We start from the raw sequence: 20,079 nt of genomic DNA, 5'->3' as shown, positions 1-20,079 counted from the left end.
TTGGTGCAGGCCGCATGATCCCCCCAGTGTGTCCCAGTATAGCTAGTATAGTGCCCAGTATGGGTAGGTAGTGCCTCAGTATAGCTAGTAAAGTGCCCAGTATAGCTAGTATAGTGCCCAGTATAGCCAGTATAGTGCCCAGTATAGCTAGTAAACTGCCCAGTATAGCCAGTAAAGTGTCCAGTATAGCAAGTATAGTGCCCAGTTTAGCCAGTATAGTGCCCAGTTTAGCCAGTATAGTGCCCAGTTTAGCCAGTATAGTGCCCAGTTTAGCCAGTATAGTGCCCAGTTTAGCCAGTAAAGTGTCCAGTATAGCAAGTATAGTGCCCAGTTTAGCCAGTATAATGCCCAGTATAGCCAGTAAAGTGTCCAGTATAGCAAGTATAGTGCCCAGTATAGCCAGTATAGTGCCCAGTTTAGCCAGTATAGTGCCCAGTATAGCTAGTAAACTGCCCAGTATAGCCAGTACTGCCCAGTATAGCCAGTAAAGTGTCCAGTTTAGCCAGTATAGTGCCCAGTTTAGCCAGTATAGTGCCCAGTTTAGCCAGTATAGTGCCCAGTTTAGCCAGTATAGTGCCCAGTTTAGCCAGTATAGTGCCCAGTTTAGCCAGTATAATGCCCAGTATAGCCAGTAAAGTGTCCAGTTTAGCCAGTATAGTGCCCAGTTTAGCCAGTATAGTGCCCAGTATAGCCAGTAAAGTGTCCAGTTTAGCCAGTATAGTGCCCAGTTTAGCCAGTATAGTGCCCAGTTTAGCCAGTATAATGCCCAGTATAGCCAGTAAAGTGTCCAGTTTAGCCAGTATAGTGCCCAGTTTAGCCAGTATAATGCCCAGTATAGCTAGTAAACTGCCCAGTATAGCCAGTATAGTGTCCAGTTTAGCCAGTATAGTGCCCAGTTTAGCCAGTATAGTGCCCAGTTTAGCCAGTATAGTGCCCAGTTTAGCCAGTATAGTGCCCAGTATAGCTAGTAAACTGCCCAGTATAGCCAGTAAAGTGTCCAGTTTAGCCAGTATAGTGCCCAGTTTAGCCAGTATAGTGCCCAGTATAGCTAGTAAACTGCCCAGTATAGCCAGTAAAGTGTCCAGTTTAGCCAGTATAGTGCCCAGTTTAGCCAGATCCCCCGTCCGCCCGCCGCCCGCCCGCAGCTCCCTTGGCGGCCGCCGCTGCTATTACCTCTTCAGCCGGCGGCCGCTTTCTCTACTGCGGGTGCCCCTCTCGCTCTGCTCGCCGTGTATCACAGCAGCGCGCCCGGCTCTGCTGCTGTGATACACGGCGAGCAGAGCGAGAGGGGCACCCGCAGTAGAGGAAGCGGACGCCGGCTGAAGAGGTAATAGCAGCAGCGGCCGCGGAGGGAGGGAGCGAGCGGGAGGGAGGGAGCGAGCGGGCAGGGGGCGCCGCGGACCACCACCACAATAGAGACTCGCATACAAGCCGACCCCCCAACTTTTGACCCCCTTTTTGGGGGTCAAAAATTCGGCTTGTATGCAAGTATATACGGTAATTATTATTTCCCTCCCTCCCTAAATTGCCCCTAGACTTCGTTACATACACCATGTGATACATACATAGACATATGTCTATGGTAGGGATTAGATTGTGAGCCCTTCCATGGGACAGTTAAGTGACAAGGCTGTTTTCAGTGTGATATGAATCACAACATGTTTATACAGGACCTTCTCAAAAAATTAGCCTATTGTGATAAAGTTCATTATTTTCTGTAATGTACTGATAAACATTAGACTTTCATATATTTTAGATTCATTACACACAACTGAAGTAGTTCAAGCCCTTTATTGTTTTAAGATTGATGATTTTAGCATACAGCTCATGAAAACCCAAAATTCCTATCCCAAAAAATTAGCATATCATGAAAAGGTTCTCTAAACGAGCTATTAACCTAAGCATCTGAATCAACTAATTAACTCTAAACACCTGCCAAAGATTCCTGAGGCTTTTAAAAACTCCCAGCCTGGTTCATTACTCAAAACTGTAATCATGGGTAAGACTGCCGACCTGACTGCTGTCCAGAAGGCCATCATTGACACCCTCAAACAAGAGGGTAAGACACAGAAAGACATTACTGAACAAATAGGCTGTTCCCAGAGTGCTGCATCAAGGCACCTCAGTGGGAAGTCTGTGGGAAGGAAAAAGTGTGTCAGAAAACGCTGCACAACGAGAAGAGCTGACCGGAGCCTGAGGAAGATTGTGGAGAAGGACCAATTCCAGACCTTGAGGGACCTGCGGAAGCAGTGGACTGAGTCTGGAGTAGAAACATCCAGAGCCACCGTGTACAGGCGTGTGCAGGAAATGGGCTACAGGTGCCGCATTCCCCAGGTTAAGCCACTTTTGAACCAGAAACAGCGGCAGAAGCGCCTGACCTGGGCTACAGAGAAGCAGCACTGGACTGTTGCTCAGTGGTCCAAAGTACTTTTTTCGGATGAAAGCAACTTTTGCATTCCAAATCAAGGTGCCAGAGTCTGGAGGAAGACTGGGGAGAGGGAAATGCCAAAATGCCTGAAGTCCAGTGTCAAGTACCCACAGTCAGTGATGGTCTGGGGTGCCATGTCAGCTGCTGGTGTTGGTCCACTGTGTTTTATCAAGGGCAGGGTCAATGCAGCTAGCTATCAGGAGATTTTGGAGCACTTCATGCTTTCATCTGCTGAAAAGCTTTATGGAGATGAAGATTTCATTTTTCAGCACGACCTGTCACCTGCTTACAGTGCCAAAACCACTGGTAAATGGTTATCTGACCATGTTATTACTGTGCTCAATTGGCCTGCCAACTCTCCTGACCTGAACCCCATAGAGAATCTGTGGGATATTGTGAAGAGAAAGTTGAGGGACGCAAGACCCAACACTCTAGATGAGTTTAAGTCCGCCATCGAAGCATCCTGGGCTTCCATAACACCTGAGCAGTGCCACAGGCTGAATGCCTCCATGCAAGGCCACATTGAAGCAGTCATTTCTGCAAAAGTATTCCCGACCAAGTATTGAGTGCATAACTGAACATAATGATTTGAAGATTGACTCTGCGTCTTACCCTCTTGCTTGAGGGTGTCAATGATGGCCTTCTGGACAGCAGTCAGGTCTGCAGTCTTACCCATGATTGCGGTTTTGAGTAATGAATCAGGCTGGGAGTTTTTAAAAGCCTCAGGAATCTTTTGCAGGTGTTTAGAGTTAATTAGTTGATTCAGATGATTATTAGGTTAATAGCTCGTTTAGAGAACCTTTTCATGATATGCTAATTTTTTGAGATAGGAATTTTGGGTTTTCATGAGCTGTATGCCAAAATCATCAATATTAAAACAATAAAAGGCTTGAACTACTTCAGTTGTGTGTAATGAATCTAAAATATATGAAAGTCTGTTTATCAGTACATTACAGAAAATAATGAACTTTATCACAATATGCTAATTTTTTTAGAAGGACCTGTATATCTTGCATTCAAAGAGGTAGGTACAAAAGGTGGATCAGCCACGGAAGAAGCTCCGCATTGCGAAACGGCCTTTAGGCTACCGCTTTTGCCCTGCACCCACCACCGCCACCCTCTGATATGGTAGGACATCCATCTCATGCAATTATTATAAAAGCACTAGTTGTCCGCACATGACTTTTGTACCTACCTCTTTGAATGCAAGAGAGAGAGAGAGAGAGATAGATAGATATACGCATGATGGAACTTTTTCTTTCTTCTGATGATCTGTGATGTATATACGGTACTTGCTAGCAACATCATGAGCACGCAGTTCCTTTAATCAAGGTGGCGTTTGAATATCTGTCACTTCCTACCTCTAGCGATACGGCTACAAGTCTTGTAGTGCCGGTAGACCCTATACTCCTTGACTTGATTAAGTGACAAGGCTGTCCCCTGTACACAGCACTGTGGAAGATCGCAATGCTGTACAAATGATTTTCCCCATGTAATTGAGAAAAAAAAAAAAATTACGATCGCGGGCTGGCAGCCCTGATGACTGGTGCCGGCTCTGTTTACCAACGGGCGCCCGTGCAAGCTCCCATCTAATCTCGTTCCTTGCAAGATCATGCCACCTGGCCTGATCGAGGAAGCCACTCTGCGGCCACCATCCTGCGTTAGGCAGTCGCAGAGCGGTTAAAGGAAACAGCCTCCATATCCCTCTCAGTTCAGGTGTCCTTTAAAGTGGACCCAAATTAAAAATACAAGATTTCAGGAATAATATCTATTTTCTAAATTATAATAATAAATAGCAGCCTTTTTTCAGCTGCATGATGACAGATATAAAATATTTTACATTTATTGGAGGAACCCCTCCCTTCCTTTCATATTGCCGGGACAGAATCCGGCAGACTGGTGAAAGAGATAAAAAACAAAAATAAAACACAGGCTGCTACTGATGATGTCACAGGGGAGGTGATCTCAGCTTGTGTGAGATTTCACATAGACGACGCCCCTGTGAGGAAGGGTACCTGATAACAAACACATCCATGATCTAAAACCACCTACTAAGCTCAGAAGTAATGGCTGCCACCTGTATAGCACTAGTTATGAAAAGAGAAGGGTGAAAAGCATGCACTGAAATGGCTCATAGGCTTGAAGGACTGTTCATCTTTGTATGTGTCAGAGTGGTGCAACTAAATATTTTGAATAAAAAAAAATGTTTGGTTTGGGTCTGCTTTAAGTGCATTTGATCGGACCTAGTTCAAGCTGCAAATAATTTTTATTACATTTCTCAGTGACCATCTCTACTGAAAACTACAATAAAGAGCAGAACGTTTGGGAGGCTGGGAGCGGATTTATTCTAGATACTCTTTGCCGCACAGAATATGAAACTATAAATTTAAGGTAAATCAATTCAGCAAACTATCCATTTGCTGTTATACTGAACTTGAGGATCAGGCAAAAGAGATAAACAAGTGGCGTTTCAGATTCCATGCAGAAGCACTTTGCCTAGTCCATTAGTGACTAAACCGTCTCAAAGGGCCAAAGACAAAAACAGAATGGCCATTTTTGGCAGCTAATACCAGTGAGATCTCCCCTGGGTCAGGCGATAAAGGGACTTGTACAGAGGGCTGTGTGGCATAACACCACTTAAAGAGAAAATGAGGCTTCACAAAGTTAAAGTACTTACATAAAAAGAGCCTCTGGATCCTATAGGAGGCTTCCCACAATGTCCTCTGGCTTCCCAAAGGGACCCCAACATCAAGGCCGTGCTCCTTTTCCGGCCGTGCCTAAGCAGTAAGCAGAGTATGCCTGAAGAAGATCAAGGCTCCAAACTGATTACAGACAAGCCCTTGTCTGTAATCTACAGGGGGTCCGCGCTCGGCAACAGGGGACCAGAGGATGGCTTAGGAAGCCTCTATAGGATCCAGAGGTTTCCCTCTCCTTAGGCATTTACTTTTTTAAACTTTCTGATGCCTCAGGTACATTTTAAAGTAATCCCAAACTAAAATTGGGAAGTGTGAACAGAACACAGGATGCAGAACTGAACAGTGCAAACATGTAGTCACCATTATGCATCCGCTGTATTGGGAACCCAGCTTTAAGGGACAGTTTTCACTTGCGTCTATGTAGGCGCATCGCACCACGTGTAATGAAAACGGGCCCTTAGACTTTATGCATGTTATTTTGCTTACCGCAGTTTAGGGAATCTACCCCATGAATCTTGGGGAATGGGGGGGGGGGGGGGGGGGGGGGGTAAGTAACCTGGAGCTGAGCTACAGTTATACTTTTCAGTTCATGCTATTAAACCGCACACTTCGTTTTTCAAAGTGCATCAGCTGATATAGCAATGCTCAGTGTAATTTGCCTTTTTAAAACAGAAGGCATTTGTAATAATTCAGCTTTAAAAAGGGAGCCTGAGCACTTGTTAATAAAATATTGACTTACCTGAGGCTTCCTCCAGGTCCCCCCGGCATCCTCCTGGCTCCTCTCCCGGTCCCGTTGGCGGCTCCGTCATCAGACGACTTCGGCCCAAAGGCGTCAGGCTTGCTTCCCGCTTCCGGGGGAGGAGCCAGGGGACCCTGCGGCCTACGGTGGGCTGGAGGAAGCCCCAGGCAAGTCAATATTTCATTTTTAACAAGTACTCAGGGTCCTTTTAAGCCAGCAACTGTGGTTTCCCATGAAGCCAGGCTTACATCCAGAGCCACTGCTTTATAGCTTATAAGTTTTACAGAGCCAGATCTACCCAATATGCAGACAGCCTATTTCAGACTTTCTGGTCCTCATCAGTACATGATGGTAGGGATTGATGTGGCTCTATGGGATAGGGCTGGGGACAGTACTAAGGAATACTGTACCCAGATAGCTCATGATGACCCAGAACCACTAGGAAAGTATAAGGGGCTAAAATACACCAAAAAACCCTCCTACAAAAAAGCAATGCTAATTGTAATTTGCCTTCTTGAAACAGAAGGTATTTGCAATAATTCAGCGTTAAGCAATCAACTGTGGTCTCCCACAATGCATCCCTACTGAATATGCAAATTATCTCTTTATGCCCCTGAAACCAGGCTTACATCCAGAACAGCTAAGCCAGTGCAAAACAGTAAGGCAGGGTTCACACTTTTAAAAATTCAACGCTTAAAAGCGGAACTGAAAGGTCAAAAAAAAAAAAAAAAAAAAAAAAAAGTTTTACTTACCTTAGGCTGCCGCCAGACCCCTGCAGCCGACCTGTGCCCACGCCCTGACATACCGATCCTACGTTACCCTGCAACGGCTCACTTTTGTCTAGTGGAAGTCGATGTCGTCGACGTGCACTGCGCCCTGGCCATGTGTATCATATGCGTTCCCGGGTGCAGGAGTATCCTGCACACAGTCCGAGAAAATCTCTACTGTGCCTATGCAGCACACTCCCGGCGATGGGAGCGTGAACGAGGATGTGCGCGGCCCAGGTTGCGCAGAAGTAGTGGACAACACCTGCAAATAGTGAAAGTGAGCCGCAGCGGGGTAACGGAAGATCGGTATGTCACGTTGTGGGAACATGTCAGCTGCAGGGGGCTTTTTTTTTTTTTTAAGGACCTTTCAGTTTAAGACTTTCATTAGGTGGTGAAGGGGGAGGTGCGTCACGCAAAAGGTTTTAAAATTTGCATACCCATTTTAACACGAAAAAAAATGCCAGGTTTCCCCCCCCAAGTGTTAACCTTGCCTAAAAGAACAAATACAGTATTTAGCAAGCAATTCACGGGGTGAGTATTTCTTTCACAGACTTGGATACACCTCTCTTTGGAATAGTGTATGCTCTAAATATATTACTGTACTCCACTACAATGGACCTTAATAAGCAGCAGCTGGATGTGTATGTCCTGCTCCCACACTGCACAGCTGCCTGGCCTGAAGCACCTACAACGCACGCTGAGTACTACAGAGGAGGGACAGGGAGAAGAGATGGTCAATAAGATAGCTTAAACTAAACTCTGACAAAACTGAGGTTCTTGTCATTGGAGGTCAGCGTCTATCAGCAAAGCAGCTACAGACACAGTCAGCACCACTGAGGGTAGAGTACTCAGACCTTACAAGCTCCAACACTGTGTGCACCCTGGGTTTACTGATTGATGGGAAATTAAACTTCAGGCCAGCTTCATACAGCAGATCGGCGGTGAAGCGGCCACACCGCCAAAAATAGGCCTTCAGGGATTACCACCTTAGTACGAGGTAATCTCTGTCCGGCTTCCGGTCAAAAACAGGAAGCGACGCTCACTTCCGGTTTGGCAATCGATGATGTGCGCGGAAGCGTATTTCTAAAATACGCTTCCACGCATGCGTGATGTTGAAAACTGCGGCGGGGTTGTAAAATGAACGCGCGTTACCATAGACTTACACGACTTCCAGCTTGATGCTGGTCACCGCAGGAGCCCTGCGGTAACGTAGGTATGGACAAGCGTTATGTAGGGCACTTCAAGTGCAGCGTACTGCAACGTTGTGAGTGTGAACTCCCTCATAGATTAACATTAGGCTGCAGTGGGGTGCGCACCGCCTTAGTGTGAAACGGCCCTCAGGAATCAGATTTCAGCTGTTGTGAAACATTCCTTATTTCACCTAAGGAATATTGCAAAAAGCACCTCATTCCTTCAGAGGATCTTCCAACCCTGGTTTACGCCTTCATCACATCACGGCTGAATTACTGCAATGCCCTCCATGCAGGCCTTCCAAAGACAGACATACACTGCCTGCAGCTAGTACAGAATGCTGCCACAAAAGACACAAACACACCAATCCTTTGCTCACTACACTGGCTACCCATAAAATGGAGAAACCATTTCCAAATTTAGCCAGCTAACATTCAAATCCCTACGCAGCCTAGGCCCCAGATACCTGAATGATTTGTCGCAACTACGTCGCACCTCCCACAACCTGAGATCAAAAGGAATTAATAACTTGACCACCCCCAAAGTTCAACTAAAAGCCTTTAGAGCCAAAGCCTTCTGTCATGCTGCACCTACCTTGTGGTATGCCTTGATAAACTTAATCAAGACAGCTCCAACCCTGGACATGTTTAAAACTAATGGGAACCCACACCAAATATCTTACTCCACACCATCATGCACAGTGGTTTGATAACGCTATAAAAGAGCTGAAAAGACAAGGCCGAAAACTTGAGAGACTGTGGCGCAAATCTCAGTCCCCAGAAGACAAACATGCCTTAATCCTCCACTTGAAGAGCTACCAAAAGGTAATCACGGGAAAAAAATCATCCTTTCTATCACAAGAAATTGCAAATGCAGTTAACAAACCAGCCCAACTGTTCCGCACAGTGGAAAAAAACTCTGCAACCCGGCATGTCAAAAACTTAACATCGAGTCTTCAAAGGACCTCTGTGACCAATTTGCCCATTTCTTCACAGACAAAGTCTCCGCTATAAGGTCCGCCATCCAACTTACAGCATCTGAGCCTAATATAGCGCCGAAGACCATTAGCAGAGACAATGTAACACCTTGGTCAAACTTCAAAGAAATTGATGAAGAAGTCACATCAAGCATCCTCCTTCACGTCCGCCTAACTACCTGTGACCTAGATCCTGGCCCAACACAGTTCATGTTGAACTGCCCCGACCTGTTCGTACCGGTATTCCTAAAAATTGTTAACTGTTCCTTAAAATCAGGGATATTTCCTGCTTTACTGAAGGAAGCAATCATCAGGCCTCTCCTCAAAAAACCCTCCTTGGACCCAGATGCAATGACCAGCTACAGACCTGTCTCTAACCTTCCCTTTCTGGGCAAGCTAATTGAAAAAGCTGTTTACCTCCAGTTAGAAGCCAAAATCCTACAAAACAACAGTTATGACCCATTCCAGTCTGGCTTCAGGAAACACCACAGCACTGAAACAGCCCTCATCCAAATATGCAACCACCTGCTCAAGGCAAGAGACAGAGGAGAGTGCTCCATCCTCATACTGCTAGACCTTTCTGCAGCCTTTGATACAGTTGACCATGACATCTTGATAAACAGGCTACAGGAATACTGCGGCATTGATGGCATAGTTCTTCAGTGGTTCCAATCCTTCTTGAGTGGCAGAACCCACAAAGTGTCTATGGGGCCCTTCCTGTCCACCCCTGTATCACTTAGGTATGGGGTGCCCCAGGGCTCAATCCTCTCTCCCCTGCTTTTCACGATTTACATGTTACCGCTGGGAAAACTAATCCAAAAACATGGCCTGACATACCACTGCTATGCAGACGACACTCAACTATATCTTTCCTTCAAGCCTGGTGTGACAGACCCAACTCTAACTATAAACGCCTGCTTACGTGAACTACAGCAATGGATGAATGACAACTGGCTGAAACTAAATGCAGACAAAACTGAAGTCCTTCTGATAGGAGGGCAGAGCATGATAACAAAACAACTTAACTTGCAGTGTTCACCACTGGGAATAGGAGGCACGGATCTGCGCAGCTCTGATCATGTGCGTAGCCTGGGAGTTCTAATTGATTGGGATTTAAACTTTAGAACTCAAATCTCTGCTGTGGTGAAATCATCCTATTTTCACCTGAAGAACATTGCAAAAATCAAGCACCTCATACCCCCAGAAGATCTGCCAACCTTAGTCCACGCCTTCATCACATCTCGACTGGACTACTGCAATGCTCTCTACACTGGCCTTCCAAAAAAGGTCTTGTACCGACTACAGCTGATACAGAATACTGCTGCCAGACTGCTAACCAACCAACCCCGTCACTGCCACATAACGCCAGTCCTGCACTCCCTTCACTGGCTACCTATAGAATGGAGGGTCCTATTCAAGATCGGCCTACTGACATTTAAATCCCTGAATAATTTAGGCCCTGGATACATGAAAGATATGTTGCAGCTGCGTAGCAATCCCCGCATTCTCAGATCAACAGGTTCTAATAATCTAGTCATACCCAGAGTCCACTTGGAAACTTTTGGTCCCAGAGCCTTCTGTCATGCTGCCCCTACGTTTTGGAACTCCTTACCTCAACAGATCAGGACAGCTCCATCCCTGGACGTGTTTAAATCCAGACTGAAAACCCACCTGTTCAGTTTGGCATTTGCAGAAATATAACTTTTGTTGTGTGAATACTTCATCCTACTAATTACTGAATCTGAGAGAGCCTAAGCGCTTTGAGTCCTATGGGAGAAAAGCGCTATAGAAATGTTATTGTATTGTATTATTAAATAAAAAAAAGTCAGATACTCACCTAAGGAGATGGAAGGCTCGGTCCTAATGAGCCTTCCCTCTCCTTTCCCGGTGCCCTCGGTGCTACGCTGGCTCCCCCGTTCAAATCCCCAGCCGCAGGGACTTCTTTGGGAGCCGAGTCCTCCCGAAGACAGGCGGCTCCATACTGCGCACGTGCGAATGAGTCATAGAGAGCGCTCGCGCAGTGTAGAGCGGCCAGTCTTCAGGAGCACTCGGCTCCCGAAGCCTCCCTTCGGCGGGGAAACTGCAGTATTTGACCGAAACGGACGAATACCGCTACGGGGGAGCCAGCACAACAGCGGGGACCAGGAGAGGAGAGGGGATGCTCCATGGGACCCAGAGCCTCCCTCTCCTTAGGCGAGTATCTGACTTTAGAGATCGGTTCCCATTCAAAAAACTGAAATCCACCTGTTTAGTCTGGCATTTATGATCACATAACTGTTTCCTTTGTAACACATCACAATGTACTGATCTGAGACAAGTTTATGTGCTTTGGGTCCTACGCAAATTGAACGCAGCTTGGAATCTCAGCTCTTGTTGATTTTTACAAGCCCAATTCAAGGCCACTTACAATTAGCAAAAGGATTTAAATGCAAGCGGGAATTTTTGGCCTTCCAGTTGACTCTCTAAGGGCTAGTGCACACCAAGAGCGGTTCTGAGCGTTTTTAAAAATGCTTGCGCTTTGAAAAGCTCTTGGCTAATGTTTTTCAATGGGGTGGTGCACACCAGAGCGTGATTAGTTTTTTCCCGCAAACGCAAACTTGGGTCTTGCAGCATTTTTACTGATTTCTGAGGCGATTCAGCCTCAGCGTTAAGTATAGGAAAATCCACAGCCCTGGTAAGTATTAGACTAAGGAGTCCGAGTCTGAGCCATTTTGGGTACCCGGAGTCAAAGGTTTCATAAACTGAGGAGTCGGAGTCAGAGTTGAATTGGATGATTTTTGTACCACCTCCACAGCCCTGAAAAAAAACTACATCAAAACGCTCCAAAAATCTCTAGGCTGGATTAGAAAATCACTAGGCACATGCCTAGAAACAACACTTCAAAAAGGGCTGAGCGTTTACGATTACACTAGCGCTTTTTGGTGTGCACTGGGCCTAGGGCCTCTTTTCCACAGACAGTTGATAGGCAGTGAAATGCCTCTCAAACTCTCACAACTGCTCACTGCTGCCTGATAACCAGGGCTGTGGAGTGGGGACAAAAATCTTCCAACTCCAACTCCGACTCCTCAGTTTATGAAACCACGACTCCAACTCCGACTCCGGGTGCTTAAAATGGCTCCGACTCCTTAGCCTAATACCTAACAGGGCTGTGGACTTTGTACAAAAATCATCCGACTCCGACGTTTATGAAATCAATGACTACGACAACTCCGGGTGCCCAAAATTGCCCCGACTCCAACATCACAGCCCTGCTGATAACTGCTCACTGCTGCCTAGTAAGGGCCTGTTTCCACTACACGCAGATTGGATGCAGAAAAACTGACTCCTATGAATATCTATGGGGGCCTGTTTCCACTAAATGCTATTTTTCTGCTGCAGATTTTGCCATAGGCATTCATTGGATTCAGTCTTTCTGCATCCGTTCTGCAGCACACTCATGAGAAAGCCACATGCGTTTTGCCGCATACTGGAAAACACACACAAAATCCCATATAATAAAAGTCTATGGACTGCACACAAAATGCATTGCTGTGTGATTTGTGAAGCAATTTACTGTGCGTTTGTAATGGCATAGCAATTTCCCCCCCACCACCAACACCCTCCCCCCCCCCCCCCCAGCATACTGTATGCAATTCGCAAACAATGCTTTCCTATGGAGCCTGAGAAACATGCATGCAAAAGCATGAAAAACACAAATGAGGGGGAAATAAAAAAATAAAAACACCTCAGAAACAAACATGCCAGAAAACCGTATGGTTTTCTGCATGGACAAGTGTGCTACCAGCATAAAGGGGAATAGATGCAATAGTTCCCCGACTGCTTGGGGACAAAACTGCTAAGAAAAAAAAATGGAGCAGTGATTAACTGCCAGCCAGTCACCAGTGAGTCAGATGGGGCTACCATTAAAGGCATCAACTGTCAGCCGAAACAATCACAAATTACTGTTTTGTCCATCACATTTCTGACGTCTGAACAGACTTTAACCTGCCCATAGAGTCCAATCTTTTATTTGTGGATAATCAAAGAATCTCACCCACCTTTCCATCTGCAAACAACCTCATACATGGCAAACAAGTGCAGGAACAAATGGCAACACTCCTTCAGTAGACAAGTGAGTCAAGGTGTATTCCAATGGCAACCATTGATCAGTGGTGTGCAAGGTGTCTTCATATATGCAACATTAGGATGACGCTTGTCAAACTCCAACTCACAGATTCGGGCCATATGCATTCCCCCCTGCTCTGTGGCTGATGTCTATGGGCCCCTTTGGGACTGCTTCCCAATGCACACAGTACAGGACAATCAGGAAAGATTTTATTTTATGCATATTTGGTGCACTTGGAAGGTCCCATATAATAGCTAAATACAACAATATGCAATTGCACTGAAATTAAGCACAATTCAGTTTGTGATTCTGTAAGTACAGAAACATGAATTTGGTATGAGAAAGCCAGTGGCATAGCAATTCCCCAATCCCAAGCGACCCAAAATGCAGTCCAAAGCACATGCACTGGGCCCTTACAGCGACCCCCCTAAAATCTTAAGACTGGACTGCGCTGTAGTCCAATATTCTTGTTTTGAGTTTAAAGGGGAACTGAAGAGAGAGCAATATGGAGGCTGTCATGTTTATTTCCTTTTAAGCAATACCAGTTGCCTGGCAGCCCTGCTGATCCTCTGCCTCTAATACTATTAGCCATAGCCCCTGAACAAGCATACAGCAGATCAGGTGTTTCAGTGGTTCAGACTTTAAAGTCAGATCTGACAAGACTAGCTGCATGCTTGTTTCTGGTTTTATTCAGATACTACTGCAGAGAAATAGACCAGCAGGGCTGCCCGGCAACTGGTATTGCTTAAAATCCCATATAATAAAAAAGTCTATGTACTGCACACAAAATGCATTGCTGTGTGATTTGTGAAGCAATTTTCTGTGTGTTTTGTAATAGCACAGCAATCCCCCCCCCCCCCCCCCCAGCATACTGTAAAAATGTAGGACTGACAGCTGTTTATGTATATTCAGCTCACAGACAGAGCATGATGATAATCTGTTGAATGCACTTTCTCCTCTCTGCTGTCAGGAGCCTACATACCTTTGAGCAAATTTGCCCGTCGGAGATCGGGACCCGATCCCCTTGAGAGATATCGCCGGACCAGGCTGCACAGACGCGAGGCAGCTGTGTAGCTGAAGATGCGCTGTGTTGCTATCTGGGAGGCGGCGGAGCGGCGTGCAGGTGACGTCATGTGGCAGGCGGGAGAGCGCCAACTTCAAAGGACTCATCGGTCGAGGGGGCGAGTTGGTCCGCTGAGCGGATCGCTTCTGTGTCGTTGATCAGGAGCCACTGTACACAGGACTTGATTATCGGCTGAGGCGGTTATTATTACCTCAGTCGACTTTAATCAAGTGTGTACGAGGCTTTAGTCTGCCACACCCACGTACAATTTTTAGGGCCTTTCTCCACGAGCAGTTGAGCTGTTTGCTCAGCAAGCAGTAGTGAGCAGTTACCAGGCAGCAGCAAGCATTTGTGAGAGTTTGAGAAGCATTTCACTGCCTATCAAGAGTCCGTGGAAAAGGGCCCTTAGGTCTCATTTCCACGAGCAGTTGATGGGCAGTCAAAAGCCTCTCAAACTCTAAAAACTGCTTGCTGCTGCCCAGTAACTGCTTGCTGAGCTCACAGATCAACTGTCCATGGAAATGAGCCTGTACTCAGTCATCGGAGAGAGCAGCGCTGCTGTCAGGCTTCAGTTCCCGCTAGGGATGGTCAATTAGATGCAAATTACATATTGCCTGCAAATATAATGCTAATTGTACACCGCTTGGAACTGGGTCAAACAAATGTACAGTTTATTTTTATTGGCCCAATTCCAAGGTTCATATAATTTGCATTAAATATGCATGCAACCTGGAATTTATAACATCACAATAGCCATCTTTACAGACTGTATAAACACTGGAATTTATAGCACTGGATTAATAACCCTTCAAAGGAACCTGAGGTGAGAGTGATATGGAGGCTGCCGTATGTATTTCCTTATAAACAATACCAGTTGCCTGGCAGCTCTGCTGATCTCTTTGGCTGCAGTCGTGTCTGGATGACACACCTGAAACAAGCATTTGTCAGAAACATCTGATCTGCATATGCTTGTTCAGGGGCTATGGCTAAAAATGATTAGAGGCAGAGGATCAGCAGGACAGCCAGGCATTGTGCATTGTTTAAAAGGAAATATTAGCCTCCATACATCCCTCCCCCCCCCCCCCCCCCCTTCAACAGAGGCAATAGACTTTTGGCAGATCTGATAAGTGTTTGAGGTGGCCTGAAAACAAACAATATACGTTTGGCACGCTTTAAAAGGTGCAGGCAAAAGTTGTCTTATTTATCTAAGGCTTCGTTCAGCGGCACTAGTCTACTTCAGTGGACCCAGCAGGAATCTTCATAGGGAAATTCAGCTACCGTGATTGGGTGGAAAGTACCCTCTCAAACTGCTAGGTATCCAATAGCTTATAGCAGAGTCAGTACAAAAATCTTCCGACTCCAACTCCGACTCAGACTCCTCAGTTTCTGAAACCACGACTCTGGGTACCCAAAATTGCTCAGACTCCGACTCCTTAGTCTAATACTTAACATGGCTGTGGATTTTGTACAAAAATAATGCGACTCCAACTCCTCAGTTTCTGAAACCACGACTCCAACTCCGACTCCGGGTGCCCAAAATTGCCCCGCCACAGCCCTGGCGTATAGTACGCCCCCACAATACTTGGCCAATCACAATGCTTGGTGCTGTAAGAGGGTGCAGTAATAGGAGAACTATGAGGTTTCCTGCTAGCTCCCCTAAAGTAGATGTGCTGTTTCAGCTTACCATAAGTATCAGCTTCCACTGTGTTTTCCCACTCCCCTCCCAAATCTTCTACTGCACATGCAAGGTCTGGTCTGAGTGCCTCCTCGATCACGTTCCCATAGCTGGGAGTGACGTGTGAAATGAGTGGGCACACCATATGTATAGTTGGGTGCTTGATATAGTGGCATAGGCTATGCCACCTGCAAAGTCCAGATTATCCAATATATCAGTACACCAGTTTTCCAATAAGTCATGCTCTTTATTGAACCATAAAGTCCATGAGATTAGCCAAGAATTGTTTCGGGGGCCTTGCAGGGTCCCTCTTTTCTCAAGCCACATGCCTTGATAAAGGGGGACCCTGCGAGGCCCCCGAAACAATTGTCGGCTAATCTCGTGGACTTTATGGCTCAATAAAGAGCGTGACATATTGGAAAACTGGTGTGCTGACATATTGCATAGCTAGGCGTGTTCTGCACATACACACTTACATGTCCATATGAACTGTGCATGTCCCAGTGTGGTGAACATTTTTGCAACTTTGTCAGATTCTGCAACCAGTTTAAATAATTTATAGGTACTTCTATCAAAGTGCAACCTAACCACTGACTTGGCTATTAGCATCAAAAAAAGCAACCTAACCTTAGGCCCAGTGCACACCAAAACCGCTAGCAGATAGTCAAAACGCTAGCGGTTTTGGGAGCAGAGAGCAGATATTTGGCCGGGTGCACACCAAGCGGATTTTGTATGCGATCCACCAGCCGCATCAGCCAGTGAAAACGCTTGGCTATTGTATTTCAATGTGTGGTGCACACCGGCGGTTTGAGGTTTTTTAGCAAACCGCAAACGCGCAGCAGGAGGCACGTTTGCGGCTTGGCAAAAACCTCAAACCGCCGGTGTGCACCATCCCATTGCAATACATTAGCCAAGCGTTTTTATAGGCGGATGCGGCCGGCGGATCGCTCCAAAAACCGCTCGGTGTGCACTGGGCCTTATTCTGACAAAGAACACTCCCTTACCTATGCCTAACCCTGTCCATTTCCCCCTCCCCCCCCCCCCCAAACCAATGCCTTAACCGAACAACCCCCCTGCCCATGCTTAACCCTAGCTTACCTTAACCACGCCCCTTCAGTTGTAAACCTGGCAAAAAAAAAAAAAAAAGAGACTACAAAATATTGGTTCGGTGCAAGAGGTTGCAAATAATTACAGCTGGGATCAATAAAAGCCACGCATGAGCAGTTATGAACAATCTGTACAGTGCGCATGCGTTGTATGGCAAGTTGCAAAATCTGTTGGGTCGCAAAATCTTAAACCACACCAGCCCTGCTAGAGAAGGCACTTGGCTGGGACATGCACCGTAGTATGCAACTCAGCCACTTGCAGACTGTAAAAAAAGAAAAAAAAAAGAAAAAAAAGTTTCATTTACCTGGGGCTTCCACCAGCCCCTTGCAGATGTCCTGTGCCCACGCCGGTACTTACTGATCATCCGGTCCCCTGCAGCAGTTAAGTTTTGTTTTTCCACAACTGGCCAGTTGATGGCCACAGCACGGGCCTGACTCCGCCCATCCTCATTCAGGCTACTGTCGCTGGGAGCATCCTGCGCTTGCGCCGAATGAAGAAATCTCATACTGCACCTGCGCAGGATGCTCCAGGCAACGGGAGCGCGAACGAGGACACGCGTATCCAGGACCACGCAGGTGCAGTGGCCATCAACTGGCTAGTCAGGGGAAAATGAAACCTCGCTGCTGCCGTGGACTGGAGGATCAGTGAGTGACGGCGCAGGCACAGGACGTCTGCAGGGGGCTGGTAGAAGCCCCAGGTAAGTGAATTTTTTTTTTTTTTTTTTTTTTTTTTTTTTTTTTTTTTTTACACTTTGGTTTAGGTTCACTTTAACAGGTTGACAGCAGCAAAAATCTGTTTAAACTAGGGGGCTGGAGGAAGCCCCGGATAATTAAAAAGACTCTGTAACATCAAAAACATCCACTGGGGGGTACTCACCTCGGGTGGGGGAAGCCTCCGGATCCTAATGAGGCTTCCCACGCCGTCCTCTGTCCAACAGGGGTCTCGCTGCAGCCCTCCGAACAGCCGGCGACAGACCTGTCTGTAAATTCAATATTTACCTTTGCTGGCTCCAGCGGGGGCGCTGTGGCTGCTTTCGGCTCCGAAGTAGACGGAAATACCCGATCTCAGTCGGGTCCGCTCTACTGCGCAGGCGCGTAAACTTGCGCCTGCGCAGTAGAGCAGACCCGACGGTCTGGTTTAGGCACCAACAGGGGGGGTCTTAGGTTTAGGCACCAACAGGGGGGTCTTAGGTTTAGGCACCAAAAGGGGGGGTCTTAGGTTTAGGCACCAAAAGGGGGGGTCTTAGGTTTAGGCACCAACAGGGGGGGTCTTAGGTTTAGGCACCAACAGGGGGGGTCTTAGGTTTAGGCACCAACAGGGGGGGTCTTAGGTTTAGGCACCAACAGGGGGGGTCTTAGGTTTAGGCACCAACAGGGGGGGTCTTAGGTTTAGGCACCAACAGGGGGGGTCTTAGGTTTAGGCACCAACAGGGGGGGTCTTAGGTTTAGGCACCAACAGGGGGGTCTTAGGTTTAGGCACCAACAGGGGGGTCTTAGGTTTAGGCACCAACAGGGGGGTCTTAGGTTTAGGCACCAACAGGGGGGTCTTAGGTTTAGGCACCAACAGGGGGGTCTTAGGTTTAGGCACCAACAGGGGGGTCTTAGGTTTAGGCACTAACAGGGGGGTCTAGGGGTTAGGGGTAGGTACAGGGAGGGTTACTTAGGCACCAACAGGGGGGGTCTTAGGTTTAGGCATCAACAGGGGGGTCTAGGGGTTAGGGGTAGGTACAGGGAGGGTTACTTAGTATTTTTTTTTTAAACGTTATTATACGTTTCACTATTTAAACGAAAGATTAACGTTTTTACAATTGCCGATTTAATGCACATTATTTAATGATTTATAACTTTAAAAAACATTATTTTTAAACGAAATAAAGTACAATACATTTTTAAACGTTATCCATGCTTATCGTTAAAAACCCGGCGCCCTTTTTTCCCAGCGCCCCTTTTTAACGTACGCCTGGCCAGCTGCTTCACATAGACTATACAGAGAGAGACAGACCTGATGGAGGAGCTCCACAGACAATAGAGCCCGGCATGCAGGACAATGCGCCTCACCACGCAGGTACTGTGCTGCCTGCTATAGATATGTGACACACGTGCATACAGCGCACACATGACATGACAGCAGCACATACACATATCATGCACATACACATATCATACACACACGTGTGGACGAGCGCTGCTGTCAGTGCGGGGTGACAGCACTATGGGAGCTCCGCTGCCTCCCCTCAGTGTGACCGGGCCCTATGTGTGCGCTGCACCTCTTCCCCCCCTTGCCCTAAGCACTCACCGGCCACCGTCACTCACACGCAGCGTCTCCGGGGCTCCCCATCCGTCTGTGAAGCGAACCCCAATCTGCGCCGCCCCCTCGCCCTGACGTCAGCGTGGGCAGACCCGCGTCTACGACGTCATCTACTCATCATCGCTGCCTTATCTTGTCCTCTCAGTGTCAGGCGGCGGCTTTCCCGCTTGGAATCCCTGCGTGCTGCGTGTGGTGTGTGTGGACTGAGACAGTGCGGGGGGCGGGGCGGATACTGCATGCCAGGGATAGGGCTGTGTGTGCATGTGTATGTCAGAGGGGAGTATAAGGGGGTGGATGTGACAGGAATACAGCTGTATAGTGTATGTGAGGGGGGACACTCAGAGGAGAGTAGCATATAGTGTATCAGGTACAGGAATGTAAACAGCTTGCATGCAAAGAGACCTCAGAGGAGAGTATGGAGGGCTGTACATCATATATGTGACAGTAAGGCTGGGTTCACACTTAAAAGGTTCATTGAGCCCTGTTAGTTTTTGACAGTTCGCATTAGTTTGTATGACCTCGTTCACATTACACCCGTTACCGTCAGGGGCGTAGCAATAGGGTTTGCAGAGGTTGCGACTGCATAAGGGCCCTCCCTCAACTTCAGTATGCTCCTGTGCTCATAATAATCTTTCTATAGATGCTTTAAATAGTGGTAATCATTAACAAACTGTTCCTTATTCCCTTTTTTGCACCTCTGACACTGTAGTTGCCATTGGCAGATTTTGGTAAGCCTTATCAATTATTCTATATAGAGTGCTTGGGGGGCACCATGTATAACTTGCATTGGGGCCCACAGCTCTTTAGCCACACCACTGGTTGCCGTTCGTATTTCAGCAACGCATGCGGGAGGCAGACACACATGACATCATAAGTGCATAGACTGCACTGTCTGATGTTCACACTGCATGCGTTGTGGACCAGTGCGGTCCGCGAACACATGTTTTTTCCCAAAATGCGCAGTTGACCCATTCACTTTCATGGGCATTATTTTGAAAATCAGTTGTCCTTTCAGTTATAATGGA

The 20,079-nt window shown here is 47.0% G+C and overlaps 1 protein-coding gene across 1 annotated transcript in view; it reads right to left on the bottom strand.

The window, feature by feature from the left end:
* CLIP4 (CAP-Gly domain containing linker protein family member 4) overlaps positions 1 to 19,229 on the bottom strand; it is a 146,046-nt gene extending 126,817 nt beyond the window's left edge. The window contains 1 exon segment of the mRNA XM_068232760.1: positions 19,060 to 19,229. The gene's annotated coding sequence lies outside the window, so the exon portion shown is untranslated.
* Between the last annotated feature and the right edge of the window lie 850 nt (positions 19,230 to 20,079).

The sequence above is a fragment of the Hyperolius riggenbachi genome, chromosome 4, assembly GCF_040937935.1.
Source record: "Hyperolius riggenbachi isolate aHypRig1 chromosome 4, aHypRig1.pri, whole genome shotgun sequence".
Classification (NCBI taxonomy): Eukaryota; Metazoa; Chordata; class Amphibia; order Anura; family Hyperoliidae; genus Hyperolius; species Hyperolius riggenbachi.
The sequence above is the reverse complement of the archived record's forward strand: the minus strand, read 5'-3'. Positions and strand labels throughout refer to the sequence as shown.